We start from the raw sequence: 7869 nt of genomic DNA, 5'->3' as shown, positions 1-7869 counted from the left end.
TGGCCACCAGGTTTGCACACATCTCTGGAGGGATTTTGGTCCACTCTTCTTTGCAGATCCTATCCAAGTCATTAGGTTTGAAGCTGACGTTTGGCAACTCGAACTTTCAGCTCCCTCCACAGATTTTCTGTGGGATTAAGATCTGGAGACTTGCCAGGCCACTCCAGGTCCTTAATGTGCTTCGTCTTGAGCCACTCCTTTGTTGCCTTGGCTGTGTGTTTTGGGTCACTGACATGCTGGAATACCCATTCACGACCCATTTTCAATGACCTGATTGAGGGAAGGAGGCTCTCACCCAATATTTGATGGTACATGGCCCCACCCATCGTCCCTTTAATGCGGTGTAGTTGACCTTTCCCCTTAGCAAAAAAACACCCCCAAAGCACAATGTTTCCTCCTTAATGTTTGACGGTGGGGATGGTGTTCTTCGGGTCATAGGCAGCATTCCTCCTCCTCCACACATGACGAGTTGATGCCAAATAGCTTGATTTTGGTCTCATCTGACCACAACACTTTCACCCAGTTCTTCTCTGAATCATTCAGATGTTTATTGGCAAACTTCAGACTAGCCTGTACATGTACTTTCTGGAGCAGGGGGACCTTGCGGGCGCTGCAGGATTTCAGTCCTTCAAAGCGTTGTCATGGTTCTCCCCCTGCCATCCAGACAGCTAGGCGTGGTTACCCCACAGGTGCCCTACAGGGGAATTAAACCTGGGTCCTTCTGTATCCTAAGCCATCCTGCCTCTGAGCCACTTCAGAATTTCTGGTTCTAGCCCTGTTTACCTGGTATTGTCTGCAGCACTGGGGGCTGGACTTCACCTGTGGTTGCTGTCTATCACTCTAAGTCCACCTGAGGCAGATTATCCACATATATAACACTCCCTCTGCCTGAGGTCAGTGTCAGTTTGTTGTTTCCTGTTGCCTAAGACTGATTTGGCTTGTGATTCCTGCTTGTGGAATCTTCGTTATTGCCTGTTTGCTGCCTGCTCTGACCTTTGGAACCGTGCCTGACTACTCTTCTGGATTTGCCCTCGTCTGTTTCGTTGCACCTGGTTATTGTTCCTGTCTAAGCCTCCGTGCACAGATTCACAGTCCAGGTAGCTTCCAGATAGGTTGTGTTTATCTGCAAGGGTGAGCAGACATCTCTGAACTTTGGACTCCAACCAAGGTAAGACCATGACAGGCATAGTGTGTTACCAATAGTTTTCTTAGTGTCTATGGTCCCAGCTGCCTTGAGATCATTAACAAAAGTCTCCCGTGTAGTTCTGGGCTGATTCCTAACCGTTCTCATGATCATTGAAACTCCACAAGGTGAGATCTTGCATGGATTCTTCAATTACGAATAATCGCAACAAATGTTGTCACCTTCTCACCAAGCTGCTTGGCGATGTTCTTGTAGCCCATTACAGCCTTGTGTAAGTCTACAATCTTGTCCCTGACATCCTTGGACAGCTTTTTCTTCTTGCCCATGGTGAAAAGGTTGGAATCTGATTGATTGCTTCTGTGGACAGGTGTCTTTTATACAGGTAACGATCTGAGATTAGGAACACTCCCTTTAAGAGAGTGCTCCTAATCTCAACTCATTACCTGTATAAAAGACACCTGGGAGCATGGAAATCAATTTATAACTTTTTTTTTACTTGTTTTTCTGGATTTTTTTTTTTTTTTGTGGTTATTCTCTCTCTCACTTTTAAAATACACCCACCATTATAATTATGGACTGATCATTTCTTTGTCAGTGGGCAAATGTTCAAAATCAGCAGGGGATCAAATACTTTATTCCCTCACTGTAAGTACTGACAGAATGGTAGTGTTGTTTTAGTAAGTATTTGGGAATTATTTTATATGCTCGTCCAGCAGGTTTTGGCTGTTGTATTTTGTCTGGATAAACTGACAGCAGCTGGACATGTACAGAATTAAGGTTGTTTGTGAAATTTCCCTAATCTGACCTCAACATGCTCAGTATACACCTAATGATTTTTAAAGTGCTCCATTCAATCTCTATTTGGGCACCTGAACTGGAAGCCCAGTGTATAATAGTTCAAAAGTCTTACAATCTGATTCAAAATTACTATTTATCAAACAGCCTAGAACTAGAGAACTGCAATGCAAACATTGTGAGTTCAATTCATTCTTGCATGGAACTTCAGGGTTAGGTTGATGTAATTTTAGAAAAAGGTTCATCCTTGTGTAAAGAAACGTTGGGTGGACAGGACAGAAAAGTCAGTGGTAGTATATAATCTTAAACCATTTCATGGAACAAAGTCAAATGATGTGTTCTCATGTACAGATTTATCACATGGCTGAGTACTGGCAATGTAGATACAAGAAGGATCCCATGAAGTACTTATTTTCAGGCACAGGAGTATCTGAATAGCCAAATACTCTCTGTGCATGTGCTCATTTATGTGTGGTACTGATGCCTATGTCGCAATGCAGGCCAGCAACAATATTACAATATATCACAACAATGTCTACCTATGAGTACAGAAACCTAGCTAAAGACCCCTCCATGCAGAATGGCCATGCAATATTTTAAGTATACACAATTTGGAATTTTGTGGTTATTTTGCTAATTTTTCTTCGGGATATTACTCTGGATAGCTGAGTAGCTAAGTTCTCCAAATCAATAATTTTTACCTAAAATTTGCGATTTGGTTTTCAGTTCATTACAATTCAGTATTTAGAGATTAAACTGGCGGTATTTTCTATCATACCCTCTTATATAATATTTTTCTTTTGAAGACAAATTTTGAGTCCGTGATAAATAACGTATGCAAGACATGCAATAGATATAACAGATGAAGTACTCAAATAAGCCGAGGCACAAACGTGTTTATCTGTGATCTAGAGGGAGGTGTTTACAGATAATGAGCTGAGGAAGATGAGAAAAATTGTCAGAGAGGCCAAGTTTTGTGTGGTTTCCTGCTAAACTATTAGTCATATATACAAAGAGCCACATACAACTAAGTGAACTGAAACTGTGCAGAAAGCCCATCACAGCTACCAAGAAACCTGAGTTCACGCTAACCTAAACTTTTCCTGTACCACTGTGTGACCTCTAAAATACACAAGCTTTTTATCTGTTTTTCTGCATCTTATTTGTGTCCACCGAGGATCCAAAGTGGTTAGTGGCTAAAAAAAAAAGCTCCCCAGTTTTATGTCATTGTGATCTTCTCAAAAAGATATTGGATTTATTGTATCAATCCCATTGTTGCTCTTTTTGGATCTTGGTCTGAGGTACACCAGTAAATGTTTCAGTGTCATATTTTTGAAACCATCCATTGACATTTAAGGCATATATGTGACATTTGGCGGTAGCTACAAGTTTAGCCTCACTGCTATTTGGGTTAACCGTCTTTCAGGGATTTGCTTAGATCATTTTATTTTAAAAGATAATGTTTTGATTCAGCCTTTATTTAGAGCTAGGTCTCTGTGCATTTTATATCGTTCTAATGACTGTCATATGTAAGGCGATAGAAGCAAATTCTGACTGAAAGGCACTAATAAAAAAATAAACACAGTGGTTTCTCTGATATTCCCATAGTGACTACTTAGCTGACATCCTTTTTGGGCACATGTAACACATTAGGCCTAGTCAGCACTTTACATATGCAGCTCAACAGACATCAATCATTGGTAATCCATAAGTAGTATGTGCTCAGGAGAAATAAAAGGAGATAAAAGATTAGTTATTAAAACCGTAAGCACTTTTTAATTGAAAAAAATATTAGCATCATATTTATTTGAAGGAAGGGAAAAGTATTTCTGAAATAAAGGTATTTTAAACTGCTATAGCAATCTTTATTAATCTGCTTATGTAATGCTGATAGTGAAATGGTAGAGTCCATTCACGACTTCTCCTCTCTGATTGTAGGGATGGTATAAGCCATTGAAACTTCTTTTATGGTTCGAAAACAGGGGGTGAGCATACATTTTCAGCACATTTACATTTATATTTGAGCCTGACAGTAAAGTGGTTAAAGAAACAGATCTAACATTTTTTTTTCAAACTAAAATTTTCTTTTAATGCCATATAGTCACCACTTTAATAATAACAATAATTATAATAATGATATCACTATATTTGATATGAGACTATCTGCCCACTAACAATAATGTTTTTTTGTTTTTTTTTGCATTTTGTTGGGATGCAGCCCTTGAATGAGTCACCAACCTTGAAAAAGAAATCATTAGTAAATAACTCAGGATAACTACTTACGTATGCCACACTGTGCAGTAATAGAACATTAAAAACTTCTTATTACTTTAATTTTACTGACATAAACATGCTTATTGAGTAGGCTTTGAAAACAAAAAGGGTTTACTGGATGCTCCTGGATGGACCTGAGACTGCCCTACTAATTTTTATGTCATACTGGAAAGTGGTTTTACATACGACATTTAATGGCCAGCAGTGGACAAAGATTCTTGTACTTATTCGCATAGATTTAATTAGCTCTAAATATCATGAGACTAAGTACAAAATTCTTGCAAATTGGTATAATACACCCCAGAAACATTATAGAGCCTTCCTGGACTTTTCATCTCTATTCCGGAGGTACTGGGGAGGCTGTTGGAGTGCTGCTGCACATATTTTGGCAGTGTTCGATCATACAACCATTTTGGGCCAAAGTACATGAAGTTATGACCCCAGTCGTGGTTCAAGAAATGTCTTTCCATATGGTCAAAAATTTTACTGAATCATGCAAAACTCCCTATTTTCCCCTATAAAAAACACTCTAAAGCCATTTCCTAATAGCTGCTTGGTCGCTGATCCCTGCCTTCTGGATGCAACTCTCTGCCCCCTCATTTCAAGCTGGTTCAGCGTGTAGAATACATTGGACAAATGTAAGTGCAGATGGCATGCCTATTCACATTTTCTCACTTCTGTCTGATGGGAACGTACAGCTATGGATAGCATGTTACCATTACCAACCATAGGTTTGCTGGGCTGAGATTGCACTTATTCAGTCAAAAGCCTGTGGCTATGATGTGCTTTGCCAGGTGTTAATGAGTCTATTGTAACATGCTAAGTTACTAAATATGTTATATGTTTTTCTAATGTTTCAGTGAAACGGTGCTGACATTTTTTGTCTTCCCTTTGTGTCGATATCAAAATAAAACTTAAATAAACATTGTCCAAAAACAAACAAACAAGAAATGGGTAGATTTAATAAATATTCTTTAGGTTAAAGCAACAGGACTGGATGGAAAACTAACGGTTGAAGGAAACAGCAGAGTAAAAGTGACATTAGAACATCAAGTAAGTTTACTCCTGTTCAAAAAAGAAGAGAAGTTTTAAAGGCTTTTTCTTTCTAACCTCAGACCTTATATTTCAGACTGGGCCCCTTAAAACAGCATTAACACCCAGCACTCCCAAGCAACCAAGTCCTGCAGAATCTTCTGAGCAGAGGTATCATCTCTGGAAGATTGCCCACCCTACCCTCCCCACACCATCCCACCCCATGGTCCTCAACTTACTTATAGATAGTGCACATCAGCTGGTTTCCTTAACACACCTATCAAGTCACTAAACCTCTCCTCACCTGAAATCATTTAACACACTGCATCCTTACAATGGTTTAAACACTCATTGATATTTGTGTGTGTTTGTATATGTGATCTACAAATCTTTATAATACACATTTTCTCTAATGTTCTCCCTTCTATTTTTCACTTTAACACTAACTTCTCTCATTACTAAAATATCCCTATCCTTTCGCTCACCTGTCCCTAGCAACACCATCATTATTACTTCCACCTTACTCCCTTCCCCTCTCTATTCATCCCATGCACTCTACACAAACCTTTCCAGCCTATCTCCACCAACTCCTCCCAAATCCTCTACATACATACCCTCCTACAAAACTTTCAAATCCTACTCCCACCTTCACTTCCTTTCTATCCTTCTGCTCCTAGCAGCTGGTGATGTCTCTCCAAACCCTGGTCCCCTCTCAAAAAACTCACCACATACTAACCCAAGGATCCACACGAATCTCATACCCATCTCATGTTCCTCTAAATCCTCCTTCAATACTGCCCTCTGCAACACACGCTCTGTTTGCAATATAACTAGATCCACTGCTGTCCATGACTTCTTCATCTCTCGTTCAATAGATTTACTAGCCTTAACAGAAACCTGGCTCTCCCCCTCTGACACTGCCACCCCTGCATCTTTGTCCTTCGGTGGTCTCCAACTTACCCACAACCCAAGAAACTCTGAATGTAAAGGTGGTGGTGTTGGGTTCCTCCTCTCCCCTCACTGCTCCTTTAAACCTCTTCCCACCCCCCTTCCCTATCTTTCCCGTCATTTGAAATACATTCAATTCGCCTTTTCAAACCCTTCTCTGCTAACATTGATGTTATTTACCGTCCCCCTGGTTCCCCTCTTCTCTTCCTTGACCACTTTGCTGCCTGGCTACCCTATTTCCTCTCTTCTAACATTCCATCCCTAATTCTCGGAGACTTCAATATTCCTATAAACCCACCTTTGACCTCTGCAGCCACTAAACTACTTTCAATTACTTCCTCCCTCGGGCTATCGCAGTGGGCAAATTCTCCCACCCATGTAGCTGGAAATACCCTTGACCTAATCTTCACTTATGCATGTACAGTATCTAATATCTGCAACACTCCATATCCACTCTCTGATCACCACCTCTTATCATTTGCTCTCGCGTACCCCCTCACCCAACAACCTCAGCCTAACCCCCCTCAACTCAGGAGGGACCTTAATTTTCTTGATCTCCAGCAGTTGTCAGCTGACATTGATTCACGACTGCTATCCATCCCTTCCATCTCCTGTCCTTCACTGGCCATCTCCACATATAACTCTACTCTTACATCTGCCACTCCAAACAAGTACCTCAAAGAGGACCCGCCCCCAACCATGGCATACTAAATCAACGCGCTACCTGCAAAGATGCTCCCGTTGTGCTGAACGCTCCTGGAGGAAGTCTCGCACCCAATCAGACTTTCTCCATTATAGATTCATATTGTGTTCATACAGTGCAGCCCTTGCCCTTGCCAAACAGTCCTATTTTTCCTCTCTCATTAGTTCATGTTCCCGCAACCCCAGGCGTCTCTTTGACACCTTTAATTCTCTTCTTCGCCCTGCTGTGGCCACCCCCCAAACTAACCTTACTGCTGATAACTTTGCATGTTACTTCACTGACAAGATTGAATAGCTAAGGAAAGAATTCTCCCCTCCTTGCCTTTCTGTTTCTCAACCACACATAGATCATGCCTTTCCTACCCTTCAGACATTCTCCCCAGCTACTGACCAAGAGGTGGCTGCTCTTCTTTGCTCCTCTCGCCCCACCACTTGCCCGCTCGATCCTGTCCCATCTCACTTTATCAGATCTCTCTCCACTTGTCTCGTGCCTTCTTTAACACACATCTTCAACTGCTCGCTCTCTTCTGGCATTGTCCCTGCTGACCTTAAACATGCCACTATAGTACCTATACTAAAAAAACCATCCCTCGACACATCCACCCCCTCTAACTACCGTCCCATATCCCTGCTCCCTTTTTCCTCAAAGCTTCTGGAAAGACTTGTCTTTACCCGTGTGTCTCATTTCCTCAATTCCAACTCTCTCCTTGACCCCCTTCAATCTGGCTTCCACCCTCTCCACTCTACAGAGACTGCCCTTATCAAAGTTACTAACGACCTAATTGCAGCTAAATCCAAAGGCCACTACTCCATACTAATTCTTCTTGACCTCTCGGCGGCCTTTGACACTGTTGATCATGCTCTCCTTCTTCAAACTCTTCAATCGCTTGGTCTCTGTGACTCTGTCCTCTCGTGGTTTTCCTCTTATCTCTCCCAATGCTCATTCAGTGTCTCTTTTTCTAATGATACCTCCT

This window comes from Pelobates fuscus, chromosome 2, assembly GCF_036172605.1.
Source record: "Pelobates fuscus isolate aPelFus1 chromosome 2, aPelFus1.pri, whole genome shotgun sequence".
Classification (NCBI taxonomy): domain Eukaryota; kingdom Metazoa; phylum Chordata; class Amphibia; order Anura; family Pelobatidae; genus Pelobates; species Pelobates fuscus.
Note: the sequence above shows the minus strand (reverse complement) of the source record.